General features: G+C 40.0%; 1 protein-coding gene and 1 pseudogene across 2 annotated transcripts in view; one reads left to right on the plus strand and one right to left on the minus strand.

Moving 5' to 3' along the window:
* Window positions 1-18,619, plus strand: part of LOC143735448 (SLAM family member 5-like) — a 173,356-nt gene that overhangs the window by 124,582 nt on the left and 30,155 nt on the right. The gene's annotated exons all lie outside the window — the stretch shown is intronic.
* Window positions 26-18,537, minus strand: LOC143736338 (uncharacterized; annotated as a pseudogene). The gene is made up of 4 exons (XR_013203415.1): window positions 18,512-18,537; window positions 9,628-9,763; window positions 8,168-9,361; window positions 26-2,315 (listed from the first exon to the last, which is right to left on the minus strand). The product of XR_013203415.1 is annotated as an uncharacterized LOC143736338 (transcript).

Raw genomic sequence — 18,619 nt, forward strand, 5'->3', positions numbered from 1 at the left:
AGAGGCAAACACAGAGACAATCAAGCTTGGACATACTGGTTTGATAAATAACACTAGGCTACACACAACTAAACTAAGCAAAGTATTGTATACATAATCAAGAAAGGGAAGAAAGAGAGAGAGAAGAAAAGAGAATGGCAAGATTACAATCAGTTAACCACAACCTATGAGAAACATCAAAGAATCAGGATCACCTTAAAGGGGGCACAATAACTTAGAATGCATCTAAAGGGTGCGAACGGGTACTTGCTTTGACTTTGGTTGCTAAACAAATCCAGATGCAGGAGATTCTTGAGATTCTTGATGATTTTGCCAGGAGTCCACTGAAGAGTTCTTTCGGGTTATTGGGGTGGTCCTAGTTGAGTCCAAAGAAATTAACTTGGTCCACGTTGAATCCAAAGAAGTTAACTTGAAGAGGAAGTTGCCGGAAGAAGACAGGAGAATGGTGTCTTAAAGAGATTGAGAAAGATTTGAACTAATCATACACTCTTAAAGGTCCTCTCAGTTCACACCTATTTGGTGAGGTGACCAATCAAAGATGACCTGGAGAAAGTCTTTGTTCCATCTTATCTCCATTTGCATGTTCATGCTAGCATGGAGAATTTGTGCAGACTTTACACAAAAGTGTGGTAAAAACATGATGCAATTTATCATAACATATTGTACAGGATTAATTATAAAATCAAAAGAGGGTTATTTTGATACCAAGAAAGATGGGGATTCAAAGACATAAAAGCAGTGATACATCATCTTTGGATATCAATATTTGAAAGTTACTCTAACATAACTATAGAATCCTAAAGTCATAACTAATAAAACATAGGGGCATGCATAAAACATAGGATAAATACTATAAACACTTGGGAAAGTTTGTGGGTCAGAATGGAGTAAATGTCCTTTGTGTATTGGAGTTCGTCTCTAGTCTTTTACCAAATAGCTAGTGTCTCCTGTGAAGAGAACTGGTTTTATGGCCGATGACAACAGGGGAGAGGGGGAAGGTTTTCTAATGACTAGGGAATTTTGATTAAGGCCATCTGTTACAGAGGAGTGAGACAGCTCTCAGATTTATTCAGAAATATCTTAATTTGTGTTCCGAAGATGAACACAAGTCTTACGGGGTTAGAACAACATGAGCGTGAGTAATTACTGACAGAATTTTCATTTTTGGGTGAACTAACCCTTTAAGAGTGATACATATGGATAAGAAATAAGAATATAAATTGAACAAAACACAATTAAGATAATTTTAGATATTGTTTATTTGGGAGAAGCACCATCATGGGGTTGATTATAATTTCACAATTGAAACCGCTGGTCTGAAATCAAAAATACTGACAACTTTGGATGATGTTTCTCTGAGCTGTCGCTTCTTGCAGTTGGTTAGATAGAAGAGACAGATTTGATTGCTCTATGCATTACTGGGAGTTGTTTGGTGAGGATGCAGTGTCACACCTGAAAGTGCAGATTTTGAAGTACTTAATGTGACTTTGGACAACTGTTTTTTGCATGAGTGCGCAGAGATGCTGACCAAGTGAAACTCTTCCCACAGTGAAGGCAGTGATACGGCTTCTCTCCAGAGTGCACCCTCTCATGATTTTTCAGATAATCTGATGACTTGAATCTCTTGTCGCAGAGTGAACACTTGTAAGGTTTTTCTCCAGTGTGAATTCTCTGGTGCCGTTTCAGTTCCCCATCTAGGAAAAAAGTCTTCCCACAATCAAAGCACATGTGATCCTTCACACCATTTTGTCTTTTCTGGTATAAATTTAGACAAGCCATCCGTCTAAAACTCTTTCCACACAAATAACATACGTAAGGTTTCAACTGTGTGTGAACTTTCACATGGTTCTTCAGCGATGAGGTGCTGAAACTCTTCCCACATTGATCACATGTGTACGGCTTCTCTCCAGTGTGGATTTTCAAGTGAGTCTGAAGGCCTCCTTTATGTGCAAAACTCTTTCCGCACTGATCACATATGTACGGCTTCTCTCCAGTGTGGATTCTCATGTGATCCTTAAGGGTTACTTTATGTGCAAAACTCTTCCCACACTGATCACATGTGTATGGCTTCTCTCCTGTGTGGATTTTCATGTGAGTCTGAAGGCTGTACACATGTAATCAGTGCGGAAAGAGTTTTGCACATAAAGGAGTATGTGCAAAACTCTTTCCGCACTGATTACATGTGTACAGCTTCTCTCCAGTGTGGATTTTCATGTGAGTCTGAAGGTTTCTTTTTTCTGTGAAAAAACACAGTGTTTTTCTTTTTCTTTCCACTTCACTAAGTTCTTCACTCTCCTCATTCTCTTCTATCAGGTCTAAATAAAAGTAAGAAGATTTCCGTGTAAAAGCAGAAAGTAGACAACTGTTATACAATCATTAAAATTATTTTTACAAATTAAGTTTATGTCCCTGCAGCTTTCCATGAATTCTTGAATTATTTTGACTTTAATGTTCTTTATCATGAAGAATAAAGAATAAATACCAACCTTTTTGTCCTTTAGTACTTTTAGGTTTCATTCTGCAGGGTTTTGAATCAGTCATGTTCTCAGTGTTTTTTCATAAACTCTCTTCTTCACTTGTTGGCTAAAGCAAATATCCCAGCTTTTATTGGTGAAATGTTGTAGGGAGAAGCTGCACAGGAGGTGAATTGTTGGCTGGATAATCCAACTACAATGGAAGAAAATGGAAGAATTAATAACCTTCAGTATTTGTAAGCAACAAATAACACCATTTGAAACTTTAAACTTTAACTTTTTATCAGTTAGCTGAGTATTTGTTCATTTGTTTTTAGTTTGTTGTTGCTGTCTTTTCATGTAGCATGCTTTGTAAAACACTGCAACAGAATAAATGTTGTAAAGATATGTAAATCTAGTCAAAAGTGGGAAGTAGTTTTAAGATTAATAAAACATCAAGAATACACCAACACACACAAATGACACCCATTGTCAGAGCAGCTGACAGTATAGTACAATAGGCAAACAATACATACAGCATCATAATGTGTCAGCTTAAATCTATAATTCCTAATAACTATAGCAACGATTGAATTAGCTCATTAATTTGTTACCGTATTGAATGTGCAGAAACAACAGCGATCATAAAACCTCTGTTAAACTTGTACCACAAAGCAAAAGATATTCAGTTAGTCAGTAGTCAATTCATTCATACTTTCCTACGTACACTCAAATAATGATATGTTGGCTTTAATTAACTTTTTTATGTCAACAGGTTCCATAAATTAACTTTTTTATGTCAACAGGTTCCACATAACTGGGTTACGTTAAACAAACATAATTTGTTCATGTAGCTTCAACAGACTCAAATAAATGATATGTTGGCTTTAATTAACTTTTTTATGTCAACAAGTTCTGATATGTTGGCTTTAATTAACTTTTTTATGTCAACAAGTTCTGGTATGTTGGCTTTAATTAACTTTTTTATGTCAAAAGGTTCTGATATGTTGGCTTTAATTAACTTTTTTATATCAACAGGTTCCACATAACTGGGTTACATTAAACAAAAATAATTTGTTCATGTAACTTCAACATCATGGAATTAAGTCATTTTAAGTGACCCAATTAAACTCTGAGCTGAGTGTTAAATGAACACTAAAGCAGTGTTAAAGTTAATGAGATAATTAAGTGAATAATTAAGGGATGATTGAGCATTATTGAAGACACCTGATGTTAACAAGCAGAATCACTGAAGGAGAAAACCGAAATTTTAAGTCACCATTATGGTGATGAGTGTTTGTTTTAGTTGGGCTCTTGACCCTCATATCATTAACTTTAGATTTTGTTTGGCTGTTGTATCTGAGTTATAACTGTCAGATGAACAAATAAAAAATAAAAAAAAATATATATATATATATTGTGTGTGTGTGTGTGTGTGTGCGCGTGTGTGTGTGTGCGTGTGTGTGTGTGTGTTAAATGTCCCTCGACCAGCTCATCGCACATCATAAGTCTCGCAAGACTGAGCGATGACGTCATCACCACGAGACGAAATCTGTTTATAAAAAACTTACCAAATACAAAAAAACTGAATAAAATGAAAAGATTTTTTTTAAACCAGAACAATAGGAATGTCACTTTGTCTAAACGCCATGCAATTGAAATGCACAGTGAGCACTATAAAAGCATCATTGTCATATTACATCGAATTTATAGAAGACAGTTACCAGAGGGCGCTATAGACCAGATTTAAAATCTAGCATATCTCTAATGTTGTTCACACTGTCATGTACCTTATCTTTTTTTTGTTGGTTAAATTTGTAGGCTTTTGTAATTCTCCTTATACCTAAGCCATGTGTTCAATATGTTCAATATGTTTATGCATTTAAATTCATGTATATTTACAACTAAAATTGCTAATTTCTAAAACTATGTTTGAAGACAGATGGTGTAACATTACCAGGGACATGTAGAGGGGCAGGGGCTCAAATGTGGGGAAAAAGGGGGTTATATTTACATATATATATATATATATATATATACTGGTCAAAAGTTTGGACCCATTACTATTTTTAAAGTTTTTGAAGGAAGTCTCTTGTGCTCATCAAGCCTGCATTTATTTGATCAAAATATAGGATAAACAGTAATATTGTGAAGTTTTCATCAACGAATCTTGAAAAAAGTATCACAGGTTCCTAAAAATATATGTTAAACAGCACAACAACTAATTCCATTATTGATAATAAATCATCCTATTAGGATGATTTCTGATGGATCATGTGACACTGAAGACTGGAGTTATGGCTGTTGGATTTTTTTCCTGTATTTTTGATCAAATAAATGCAGGCTTGATGAGCTTAAGAGACTTCTTTAAAAAAACAAACATTAAAAATCAATATACTAAATACAAGTGACTTGAATACTAACCATTAATGCTACTTTTGGTGCTGGTTTTGAGCAATGCTTTGTAATCAATTAACATCCATTGTTTCAATGACGCAGATTGAGATTGCTTCATAAATGTAAATTCAGATTGCTTCATAGATGTAAATTCGTCTGTCCATGTAATTTTCAACCGATTTATGAATGACCGGAAAATACACTTCACATTTTCCAATGGAATTTGAACTTCTTGTGCCAGATGACGATTGGTCGGTGTATTATACATGACAATTTATGATTTTTAATACTCTACCTTTAATTATTGAAAAAAAAAGAAAAGGAAAAACATTTGGTTTATTTTTTTCCTGCCATCGAGCCATTACTCACAGAGAGAACCATGTTTGGCTGGAGAGCAATGGTTCACAAATAGACTGTGGGGAATAACTACGTTTACACAAGTGTGTTTTCGTTTTAAAAGGCATAACTTTTCGATCGAATAGAACCTTTGAAAACTGAGACTTTTGAAAACGCTGCAGACCCCGTCAGTCAACTCCGAAACAAGACACACACAACCCATAGCAACATCAACGACATCTCAGACTGACAAATATGTACAAATAAACGGTTATTTAGGCTACTTTAGTTTTGTATTCATTGTCATGTTCATTTCAATCAAATGCATTTTGCTTTATTGACCACAATATTATCATTGATATTTGTTTGAGAGGTTTTTTTTTACACATGCCTGACCATTACAATAAGATATATGAACTTCAAACTTTGTCAATTATCCTGCCATTATATTCCTGTAAATATATTTCTACAATTTTGATTTCAAGCAAAGTCTTGTCTTTTGCTGTTATGATTATATAAATCTACAAGAGGGAGGAGATGGTTTTTATAATAAAGATTTCGGGGGCACATGGATTACAGAAAATAATCATGTGCACAGATAAATAATTTGAATAAATTCCGCAATATTACATAAAAATAAGAATAGTCTATTTTGATTTCATGGTAACTTTAATGCTCTCCCAACCTAAAAGCTGTGGTGACAAAGGTGAAAATGTACATTAATAAAAAAAAATTGTCAAAACCAATCAAATCTTCAAGTTCATCTCAAAGGTGGGGCGATAAAGTGTTAAACCATGCTTTGACGATAGTTCACTGATGTTAATATTGTATTGAATTAGTATGACTAATGTAAGCTATATCCTGACATTTTATTGACATTTTGGCCGCCATTGAAATGGATCATTGACATTACCAGAACGCTAAGCAGTTTAAGTACATATAAAACCATGCTCATTCGGGGGAATGAAAGCATATTTATAATGAAAGTAAAAGTATGAAAGTGAAAGTATATGTATAATGAAAGTGAAAATATATTTATAATGAAAGTAAATGTATATATAATGAAAGTAAAAGTATATATTTATAATGAATGTAAAAGTATATTTATAATGAAAGTATTTAGAATGTAATGCGTTACATGCAAAACTATCAACATTGCCCCATCATAATAGTATCTTGCATCTGCATTTGGTAAACAGGTCTTAAGTGCCCAAATAACTAATGATCTAAGCACTAAGATGAAGAACAAGTTATAATTAGGGGTGCTCCGATCAGGATTTTTGGGGCCGATCACCGATTACTGGAAGCTGTATCACCCCATTACCGATTACAGGGTCTATTTGAAGCCTTCTATTTATCATGTAGCATTATTTATTAAACTATATGTAACAACAATGTACATTAAGTATTACAATTAGGAGAAGACAACGTATCATGAATTGACACCTGTGTATTTATTTGCAAGCAACATGTCCAGGATATTAACTTAGCAGCCTGTGCTTGGTTACTGGGAACAGCTTAGGGCTTGACAAATACAACTTTCCTGTAGAATATAAAATAAAAAAGATAAAAGACAGAACATCTGAGTCTTTAAATTTAGCTTTAGACTACTTTAAACTAAAAACTGCAACAAAAAAAGGCTATAGCCAAAATATTGTTTTGCGTCAGTCAGCCAGCAGTTTTTCTAATAAGGACCACAGAAAGTGCACAGCAACAAAAAATACAAATAACTAACAACTTCCATATCTCTATCTATCTATAACTTTGCTTTTTTCTGGGATGCTCAGTCAGATTTTGTGGGCATTTAGAGAGGAAGAGAGTGAGAGAGAGAGAGAGTGAGGTAGAGAAAGAAAGAGTGGGGATAGAGATCATTAGATTCATTTCTCTCCCAAAGCTTACTTCTTAAGCATCATTATTTTTTTATATTTTTTGCAAGAACCCTTGCAAAATTATTTTAAACAGATTCAGAAAGCCACCACTACTGGTCACATCTATGGTTAGATTGATTTGTTTAGATCCAGTGAAGTCGTGTCCCACCACTTTTTCTAAGGATCGATATTGTCCCCCACCAATTTTTGTAACATTGAGGCACGGATGTACCTAATACAAATAAATAAAATATCTCCAGTTAACTAGCAGAGCATTCATTTAGTTCACTATTAAATAAGAAATCTAGTGCTAAAATGTTTGTTTAAAAAAAATCAAGCTGAGTGCTCGTTGCCGCTGCTATCAGTGTCATGGATACAGTGTTCTCTTGCGGCTCGCGCAGACTTCACTCGGACACGCGCGCGCTTCAATCTATCGCCGTTGCGGACTCTATTCATTCCGGTGAAATCACAAAATAAAATGCACACAAACGTGTCCCTGCTTGATATAGACTGTAACCACTGATGAACATATTCAGTTTTGATGAGAGAAAAAAAAAACTATACGAGTGTGAATTAGAACCCGTAAGCTCTGGCACACTTGGCAAAAGATCCACCACTAGACCATTTAAGAACTCAAACGTGATTTGCGGATCGATGGATTTATCTGCGGGTTGAGCAGAGAGGCTGCACAGTTTGACAAGCGGCCGCGGCATGGTACACACATTGTAGATTGATTGCTAATGAATTTTTTTTCACACACCTTGTAGAATTGCCAGACCGGTGAAGCCATTTTTACCAGAGGCATAAAAAATTGTCTCGCGAACTTTGCGTCATCTGATCGTCTTTTCTGGATCTGTCTCTATAGAGACCGCCGATCACACATCCCAAAGCAATTATCGGCCGATTATGATCGGCGACCGATCAATCGGAGCCCCCTTAGTTATAATTCTTTAGATTTATTTATTTATAAATAAATAACACTTAAAAGTGTTGTAGCATCCTTGCGTTGATGTGAATCTCACACTTGTTCACTGTGATGACTTTTTGTAACGGTTCTTTGTCCAGTCATTTGTTGCAGCTGGCTAGGATATATTTATTTGGAAGGAAGCTTTTATTGCATTGGACATACTCTTTTTGAATGGCTGCGTAGAGAAGCTAATTTACTGAAACTCTTCCCACATGAAGGACAGAGATACGGTTTCTCTCCAGTGTGGCTCTTCTCATGTATTTTCAGACATGCTGACCAACTGAATCTCTTGTCACATTGTGAACACTTGTAAGGTTTTTCTCCAGTGTGAATTCTCTGGTGCAATTTCAGTTCAGAATTTGTAATAAAGGTCTTCCCACAATCAAAGCAAACATGATTCTTCACGCCGCTGTGTATTTTCTGGTGTCGTTTTAAAGTACTCAGCTGACTAAAACTCTTTCCACAAAAAGAACAAGTGTAAGGCTTTTCCTTTGAGTGAACTCTCAGGTGGACCTTCAGGGATACTGCCAAAACAAATGTTTTACTGCACTGATCGCAGTTATAATGTTTTTCCCCGGAATGACAAAGCAGATGCAGTTTAAGAGTGTTTGCATGTGCAAAGCTCTTCTCGCACAGATCACATGTGTACGGTTTCTCTCCAGTGTGGATCCTCTCATGTATTCTCATGTGTCCTGCCTGACTGAATCTCTTTTCACAGTGTGAACACTTGTAAGGTTTTTCTCCAGTGTGAGTTTTCTGGTGCTTTTTCAGGTCAGCATCTCTAATAAAGGATTTTCCACAATTGAAGCACATATGATTCTTCACACCACTGTGTCTTTCCTGGTGAATTTTTAATGCACCCATCTGACTAAAACTCTTTCCACACAAATAGCAGACATGAGGCTTCTCCTTTGTATGAACTTTCAAGTGCTTCTTCAGGGTTTCAGGCCTTGAAAACATTTTACCGCACTGATCACAGTTATATGGTCTTTCTCCAGAGTGAGAACGCAGATGTAATTTAAGAGCGTTAGATTGTGCAAAACTCTTCCCACACTGATCACATGTGTACGGCTTCTCTCCAGTGTGGACTTTCATGTGTTCCTTGAGGATTCTTTTTTGTGTGAAACGGTTCCCACACTGATCACATGTGAATGGCTTCTCTCCACTATGAACTCTCATGTGATGTATCAGATTGTGTTTGTATGAGAAACTCTTTCCACACTGAAAGCAGGTAAAAGATTGTTTGGCATTTCTTTTCAACAAAGAGTTTGGTTTGTTGACATCATGTTTCTTCTCGGCTTCGGTAAATTCTTCACTCTCCTCATTTTCTTCTGCCAGGTCTGATTTTCAGTAAATCACAAAAAGAGAAATATGAAGGAAAAGAACACACAAGTAAACCCTGATATGATAGCAGAAAACTGCTATAAAAAATATTTCAAATTATTATTATTTAAATATTTAGGCACAATTATAATTTATTATGATTTTTATTTGCTCCTTTAACTATGTTTTTAACTACATCCACTAAATCTGATGAAATGATTGAAGATGTATAACCTTAATGTTCTTCACCATTATTAATGAAAAATCAAGAATAAGCACCAACCTCTTTGTTCTTCAGTATCTTCATGTTTTATTTTGCAGGGTTCTGGATCATTCATGTTCTCACTGTTTTTTTTCTCTTGTAGGCTGAGCATTTTATGGTGAAATATTGTAGAAGAATCTTTACAAGACGGGAACTTCTGTGTAGAAGCAAGAACATATCTGGTTAAATTGCAAAACAATAAAATAAGTTATTAAACTGAGGATATTAGTTAACATATTTTAAGCATTTAAATTTTGTGTTTAGCCATCTGTCAAAGGATTAAATTGTTGACTTTATTTTTTAAAACAAATTCACATATTCTTTCAACTTTTAAATTTGTTTAAATTCTTAGATTTATCAACAGTATTGTCATATGAACAATGAAATATTGAAATTATGAATAAATAACACCATTAAATTACATTACAACTGAGTTCAACTTCATTTACCTTATCATTTAGAAGAGTTTTTGTTCATTGATTAACTGTTTCATTGTTTCTAAATGAAATATACATTAGAGACTGTTATTAAATAGATGCTGTTAAGAAATGTATGTATCTTGTAAATATCTTGTGGTGATTGTGTTTTGTTTAGTTTGACTTAATCTGTTGACACTAGGGCTGCAGTTAATCAAATTTCTAATTGTGATTACAGATGCCACGATTATGTAATTGTTCAAAACGTCTCAGGTTACGACTGTAACCTATGTTCCCTGAGAACAGGGAACGAGACAATACGTCAACGACGCTATGGGGAAACGCCTCAGGCGTGACAGGTGTCTGAAATCACTATCAAATCACGTCAATCATATTGACCGGCGACAGCCCGTGAATCATTAGCGTGAATGATTAACGTGCGACCTGGAAGTATAAAGGGGCGCCTTGCAAACATGACAAATCACCTTATCGTCTGAAGGGACTGTACGGTAGGCAAGCCCCGAGGCATGGCAGGGAGACGTATTGTCTCGTTCCCTGTTCTCAGGGAACATAGGTTACAGTCGTAACCTGAGACGTTCCCTTTCGAAGGGAACTCAACAATACGTCAACGACGCTATGGGGAACGATATACCAACGGCGCCATGCTAAGGGGAGTGCATGCCAAGTGGCAGTGACAACTGTCAGAACCAGCAACTTCAAATGAAACGCTAGAGCCACTCACCCTCAGGTCACACTGGGCTGTCAGTGACAGCATTCCCTACGGTCATAGCCCAAGCTACAGCCTCACAGAAAAACCTTCATAAACATGGTTAAATGAAAGGTCTACCTGGGCCGGCTCCGGGCCTGGAACCTCAGCTTCCAATTAGAAGGGGTCCCTTCTAGGGAATGTGGCTAGGGAACCCAAGGGAACCCCAGCCAGTCACTATTCAGGGGAACGTACTCACCCCGAAATGCCACCAGGACGGCCTGACCTGGCGCCAGTACATAGACACTTAGTCTGGCCAAATCCTGTCTGTCTGAAGACAGAGCCTCTGGACAAATGCCTTAAGTAAGGCATCCAACCCGAGGGACTGCGAAGCTGACAGTGAACCACTCGGCCCGGATCTCAGAGACGGGATATCCCGGAGAGTATGACTCAGCATAGTGCTTTCCGACCCTTGCTAGCGAGGGGAGTTTCTCTACTCGATCCACGGATCAACCCAGTGTCTGTGTTTCAAAACACTGAGGAGGCCTGTGAAGGCCTAAGGGCTGATCTAACTGGGAGGCCTCACGAGAGGCCTACGACCGTCTGACCAGACCCAGGCAGCCGCATGCTCATAGAGACCCTCGTGAGGGGAGCACAAGGTCTACCTGGTAGGCAAACCAGGCTGTAGGCAGAAAAGGTTCCGTCCTTTAGCAGAGAATGAACACTTTAGCGAGCCAGGGCGCAAGCTCGCCTTCAGCAGCTGCCTATTAAGGCTAGCTGAAACTGATAGCAAGAGACCACTAGCTTCATAAACCCAGCACCACTAGGGAGCGTTACAGGGAGGCCCGGAGAGGCCTACTACCTGATCCAAAGTATAAGGTGGCCTGCTAAGGCCAGCCAGCTGGGGGCCTACTAGCTAATAGCAAGTCATATTCTGCCATAAAGTACACTGTTGGAAACCATACTACTCAGCGCCTACAGCATCCTGGTGCCTAATCACATTGCCCATGGCAGTGTACTCCGCAAAAAAGCTAGCACCCTTAAAACAAGGGGAGTACAACATACGCCACTCTGCCTCAACGGAGGCCCCAGTTAGTCAGGGGCCTACCATCTAGCATGGGCGTCAGCTCAGGGCAATGCTCTGGCTTCAGGGGAGCGTACTTCGACCAAAGAAGAAGTGAAGCTTACTTCATACTCGACCCGAGCCATAGTGGTGCGAGGTGGGATAAAACAGAACTGGGAGTGAAGTGCTCAGACCTACCCTGTATCACAGGGGAATACTCACACCTCACCCTGAGGTTATCAGGGTGCGGGCCTGCCAGCGGCTCTAGGGGTGACAGAAATGTATCTGTGCCCAACCTAGGGGAGTGGGGCTTGAATGAAAGCCAACCACCTACAACCTAGCGCTCGAGCAGTAGCTCAGCGAGGTGAGTGAAGCCTAAACTGGCGGCCTAAATCCATAGGCCAGTTCTGCATGGCAGGGTCGGGCAGGAAACCCAGTCTTCTTCGTGAAGCGAAAGACGGCCTAACCCTGCTCAATAAAGACATATATACCACGGAGGCCTGTTTGAGGCCTACCATGTCCTTACAAACCATCCTCAGCACCACGCTGCATTACTCTAGTCACCCCAGAATGCAGAGAAGGGGGCGGGCCTTGGCCTAACGACTCCCACGGGAGGAGGCTGTTTATACAGGGATGCTAGAAACCAACATTCACACAGTGAAGGGTCAGAGGAAGAAATGCTAAAATTTTTAGCAGAGCGCCTCTAATATCCCTGGCACAGCCTAGGCCAGCTACAGAGGCGGCCCTGGTGAGGGCCAGCCTGCAAGCATAGATCTATCTGAGGGCTCGGAGGAGCCACAGCCTTACTAAAGAATATAGTCTGTATTATTCCATACAAAGGGCTGCAGAATCGCTCAGCCTAATGAAAACCCACACAGAGCTCAAGGGGCGACATACTCAGGAAAAAGTCAAAACGGACCTGTGGGCCGGACATAAGATCTATCTGAAGCTCTAGCGTCAGTCAACACTCTAAGTAAAACAATTTAAAGAGAGAGACCAACCACTCTACCCTGAGGTGGCTAGCAGCCCGAAGGCTAACACAGTTACCGTTCTGGCCACCCAACGGGGAACTTCAGGGCCCTGATAATCCAATAAAGTTCTCTTACCTTATTACCTTGACATGACCCCATGACTCTATACAGGGAACGAGGTCTGTAAAGAGAGATATGTTATTTTTTAATCACAAAAAGTACTCCTTGAAAAGACCAGCAGCTCACCTGCGGCGTGCAAAGTGAAGACTCGCCAGATAGTTCTTTACAAACCTGGGATCCGCCACTTTACATGCCTGAAAGGGGCGTTTCCACTAACCCAGCCTAGGTGGGCCATCAGAACATAGTTCTCATCATAGGCCCATCCCCAGGCCTGATGTTACGAACGCCTGGGGGTCAGAAGAGAGAGGGCAGATTTCGTGACCGTCCGGGGAGGTTATCCATTACCAACGCTGTGTGCGTTTGTGCTGGACAACCTCCCTCAAATCTCTTCTGTTGCGGGAGTCACGCCTTCTCTGCGACCTGCTCCTCAAGGGAGGGGGCGCACGAGAGGCGACACTGGCTCGCTGACCCTGCCTACGGTCCTCAGACCGTGAAGGGCCAGGCTCTCCCGCTTGCCGGGGTACAGACGCGGATCTCAGCGGTATACAAGTTTTAAACGCTGCTGAGCGCGCCTTCGCCTCCCTGAACTTCCCCACCACCGCTTCTACGGAGGTGCCGAAGAGTTCGGAAGGCGAAACCGGCGAATCGAGGAGAAAGGCTTTTTCTTTCTCCCCGATGTCGGCTAGACTTAACCACAGATGCCTCTCCGTGGCCACCATCGCCGCCATCGACCGTCCGATCGCGGCAGCGGTTTGCTTGGTGGCCCGGAGAGCCAGATCTGTGGTGCGGCGCAGCTCAGCCACCGCCTCAGGGGACATCCCTGCCCCCTGGTCGAGATCCCCCAGCAGGTCGGCCTGGTACGCCTGTAATACTGCCATGGTGTGCAGTGCAGCACCGGCCTGACCTGCTGCCGTGTATGCTCTGCCATTCAAACGAGCCGTTGTTTTTAGCGGTCTGGATGGCAGGGTTGGAGCTTTCAATGTCGCTGCCCGCCCAGACACGAGATAGTTCGCGAACGTCTCGTCAATGGGCGGCATTGACACGTACCCATGCTCTCCGATCCCCTCGACATCAGCGAAACTGGCCCGCTGATGTCGGTGAATACGGGCAGAGTATGGGCTCTTCCATGCCCTCTCGATCTCCGTGTGAAGATCAGGAAGGAATGGAAGGCTCACCTGAGCTGGTGGTGTATGGCCGGGGAGAAACCGATCGTCGAGCCTACCGCGAGCGATCTCTCCTCTAGCGCGCTGCCAAGGCAGCTGCAGCCTATTGACAGCGCGCTCCATCACATCCACCAGCTCTGCATACACGGGGCAGGGTGGCTGAGGAGGTTCAGGATCTACCTGATCATCCACCTCCTCAGCCATCTCCTGCGCGTCCTGAAGAGCATCAACTGCAGGTACAGTCGGTGAGTAATCTTCCCCATCGACCTGCAGTTCGCCCTCGTCAGCCGTCGAATCATCTGAGAGGTTAACAACCCTCTCGAGGCGATCGACGAGCTCCATCTGGGAGCCCCATGATTGAAGTCGCCAGACGCTGAACCCCCTTCACTCGAGAAGAGGGCCAGACGAGAGCGGAGCGTTTTAAGAGACAAACGCTCGCAGTTAGCACAGAGGGCTCCCTCGAGAACCTCCCGTGCGTGCTCTTCACCCAAGCAAAAAACGCACAGCTCGTGTGTGTAGGCCGGTGTCAGAAACCTCGGACACGGGTCGGCACACTTACGAAAACAATCTGCCTTAGCTGTGCGTTTCATCCTTCTCTTACCTTCGTATACTTGAATAGCGTTTCAAACAAACAGTCCCTGAAGACGATGAGATGGTTTGTCATGTTTGCAAGGCGCCCCTTTATACTTCCAGGTCGCACGTTAATCATTCACGCTAATGATTCACGGGCTGTCGCCGGTCAATATGATTGACGTGATTTGATAGTGATTTCAGACACCTGTCACGCCTGAGGCGTTTCCCCATAGCGTCGTTGACGTATTGTTGAGTTCCCTTCGAAAGGGAACTGTTATTACAAAAAAGTCCACTTACACTATTCTGCGTTTAGAGCTTGTTACGTTGTGAGGCGAATCCCGACTACTTCAGAGAACCCAGCTAAATAGGAACTACCAGTGACGTAAGTGTACGCTAAAAATAATAGTCTCTCACCTCAGAAAAAAATGACTGTCCTGTCCTGTGCGCGCAAATGCGGCAGCGCGTGCTGTATATCACTACACTTTATATAAAGTAGTCTCAGCCTCAAACTTCACGCCCACGGACCACTGGCTGAACGTCTGATGGCACACTTTTTTGGAAACACTTCAGGAGAAGTCACGATATGATTGGTTGAATTCTACAGGATGTCCAGGAGACGTGTGTGTTACGTTCTTTATCGGTAGGGTTGGGTATCTTTTTTTTCTTTCCGATACCGGTGCCAAATCGATACTTTTAAAACAGTACCGGTGCCTAAACGGTGCCTGAACTGATATTTAAAAAAAAAAAAACAGAGAGTCTCAAAACGATGGTGAATGACATTAAAGAACGGCTTTTTTATTGAAAAAATAAAACAAAAAATTCTTGAAATTTAATATATTAAAATTTTAAAGTAAATATATAAATATAAGTAGTCTGAATACAAATCAAAAAATGTACATAAATTAACAATAAAACCTAAGCCACCTAACCCAAATACAACAATTTGACACTAAATAACACTATACAGTACTAATAATAGCAAAGTAGTCTGTATTCTTGGTATGCAACAAACCAGCTTTAAATTTCAGCAATTTTATTTTTTATTTTTTGACTTCTCTGGCAAAATATGACACCTCTCCTGACTTATTGCATGTCCTGCACAAGGTGAGCGTTATTTTTAGAACGCATCATTTTAAATGCATTACGTGAAACCCCTTGTGGAAGAAGAACACCGTGTTTACAACTGTGGCAAAGAGCGCTCAGGATCAACTGAAGGCTGGATTTGCAAAAGTATGTGAAGTTCGCGGCTCCATTGTTGCAGTAAATTTGCACGTTCTTGAATGAATAATTTATGAGATGTATGCCGGTCTGTTATTGCAGGGACATCGACTTTTCACATTTCACATTTTCACACTAAAAAAAACGCAGAAAAAAATTTGTTGCGTTACATTTCAGTCAGTCCTTGGCTGATATTTGTATCCTTAAATACATGTAAGTGAATGTGTTTTGTCATTTAAGAAACCTTTATAATTATCATGATTCATGTTAGTTGATCTATAACGCACAATGGGCGCCATGTTAGCACCGCAGTTCAGAGAATTGAATCTCTCAGATTTAGGCCTACAACACACCAATTCATCCACTTCTCCTGAAATACATTAAAGTAAGTGTGAGAAGAATAGAGTCAATTTTATAGTTACCAACACAATGTGTATCTAAACACATCATTATAATAATCGAAAGGATTGTTATTGCCGCTTCCATTGACATTTTACTAACATGTGTATTTTACTAACTATAAATATGTTAATACTTATGTGTATTTAAATGTCTGAAACATAAAATAAACCTTATCTGGTTGAAAACACTGAATAGTTGTGATATATGATAGCGCTGAGCGTCTGTCTCTGGCTCAGCCCCAGCCAACGCGCGAACGCAGATTTGAATTTAGAAGTTGGTTGGTGATCACGCGATCTGAACGTTCTAATCACACCGGTGTGAACGATCGTACGCATCAAAGGGTTAACTAGCGATCACATGTGGTGATGATACTTCTTAGGTCCGTTTCGGAGAACCAAAGGGCAAATATTTCAACCGACAGCTGAGGCATTTAAGTGGCACTGAAATGAGGCACCGAAATCTGCGTTTTGATTTGGTCTGGTTACATACCGTTTACTTACGTACTGGTTCCATATCGGTGCCCGGTTTCGGTACCCAACCCTATTTATCGGTCCGCCTGGAAACAAATGACATGACGCTAAAACCCCTTGTGGAAGAAGAAAGCCAATGTGATTACAACTGTGACAATGAGCGCTTACCAGGATCAACTAAACGTTGGATTTTTTGAAGTATGTGAAGTTCACGGCTCCATTGTTGCAGTAAACTTGCACAACGTTCTTCAATTAATAATTTATTAGATGCACGGTGGTTTGCTATTGTAGGGACATCGATATTATATTGTCATGCCCCTAAACATGACACGTAACAATACGAACTGTGATTGGTTGTGTTACATGTCAGTCAAACGTTATCTTGGGTGGTCCTTGGCCAAGAAAAGTTGCGATAGAGTCCCGACCTGGAAGGTCTGGGTACGCGAAACTATATATAAATCGCAAATTAAACTACAAGCATGCAACGTTGTTACATTATAAACTAGTAAGTCACAAAATAAAAGTAATAAATCAAGTTACTATACGCCATGTGTTAGCTGAGAAGGATTTGCATGCAGGTATGATGTTCATTCTATTCATCGGGAGCAGCTTCGATGTTTCATTAACAGTTCTTGTTAGTATTGTGTATTCACCACTTTATTTTCACTTTGTGTTTTTTTGTATATTTTTAAAATGACTGTGGTGGCACATACCAACATTGTATTAACAAAAACTAGTTTGGGAGTGCTATTTAATAGGTTAACCTCATAGGCCTACCGTTTTTTTTTTTTTTTCAGTATTAGTCATATTCTTAAAAAAATGTTTTAAACAAATGTATTATAATAGGCCTATATTATATAATACTTAAAAAAGTGGGTTGCTGCTTGTTGACCATGGGAAAATGTGGGTCCCATGGCCAAACGAGTTGAGAACCACTGGTATAAAGCTATTCAAAACATAATTTAATGTAAATTGTGATAATCGTAATTAATGATCGCACTTAGAATTTTTAGCGAATAATAGAAAATTATGATTTTTGTCATAATCGTGCAGCCCTACTTGACACTAATAAAATGAGCTTTAATTGGCAGTTTACAGGTGATCCAAAGTCATTAGCACAATTAATGAGGTGAAAACGGGAACTAGCCTATTGACATGAAATCGAGGCTTGTCAACAGCTGTTAATAAAACGTCATCAGCAGAGATCTCACTTTATTCTAAGGGACTGTGGTAGAAACAATTTATTTAAATCATGTATGCAGAATGAGCATAAAAGTGCTCTGTATTGCATTATTTCTAAAAATCTGAGACATGTACAAGCCACACCTATACAACAGTTCTTCTGCTTCCTTTCTGTGTGGGAGAACATTTCATGAAAAGGTAACGTTAACGTTACAAGTAAAAAGAAATCTAACGCTAAGCATAATACGCCCATATAAATATAGCCTAGTTCGATTTTTCTAATAGCAATATAGGAATTAGGCTACATCATTTACATACTCTGGCAATAAGAAAAAGTGACACCTTGACAAGTGACATTCAGTAACAATAACATTATTGTTCCAAACACCGACACATGAACAAATAAAAAACACAAAATCGCTCATATCTTAATTTAACACATAACGTTACGATTGACAACTAAATGTTAATTTCCGTCGGCAAACGCAAGAAAAGACGCATACGGAGATGTACCCGATGAAAACAATACATAAGCCATCCCTTTAAAGGCTGCTTAAGCTAATTCTGTACTTCATATTTAGATAAATATGTGCTGGCTGCACCGTGAACTGCTCAACTCACCTCAGAGCACTCGATGCTTGCTGACTGACGGCGTAAGTAGTGACGTCTGGTGACGTCATCACGGAGAGGCGGCAACGTACGTTATCAAAAATGCGCCAAATATTATCC

Source organism: Siphateles boraxobius, unplaced genomic scaffold (assembly GCF_051911475.1).
Source record: "Siphateles boraxobius isolate OS27281-9 unplaced genomic scaffold, OSU_SipBor_1 13, whole genome shotgun sequence".
Classification (NCBI taxonomy): Eukaryota; Metazoa; Chordata; class Actinopteri; order Cypriniformes; family Leuciscidae; genus Siphateles; species Siphateles boraxobius.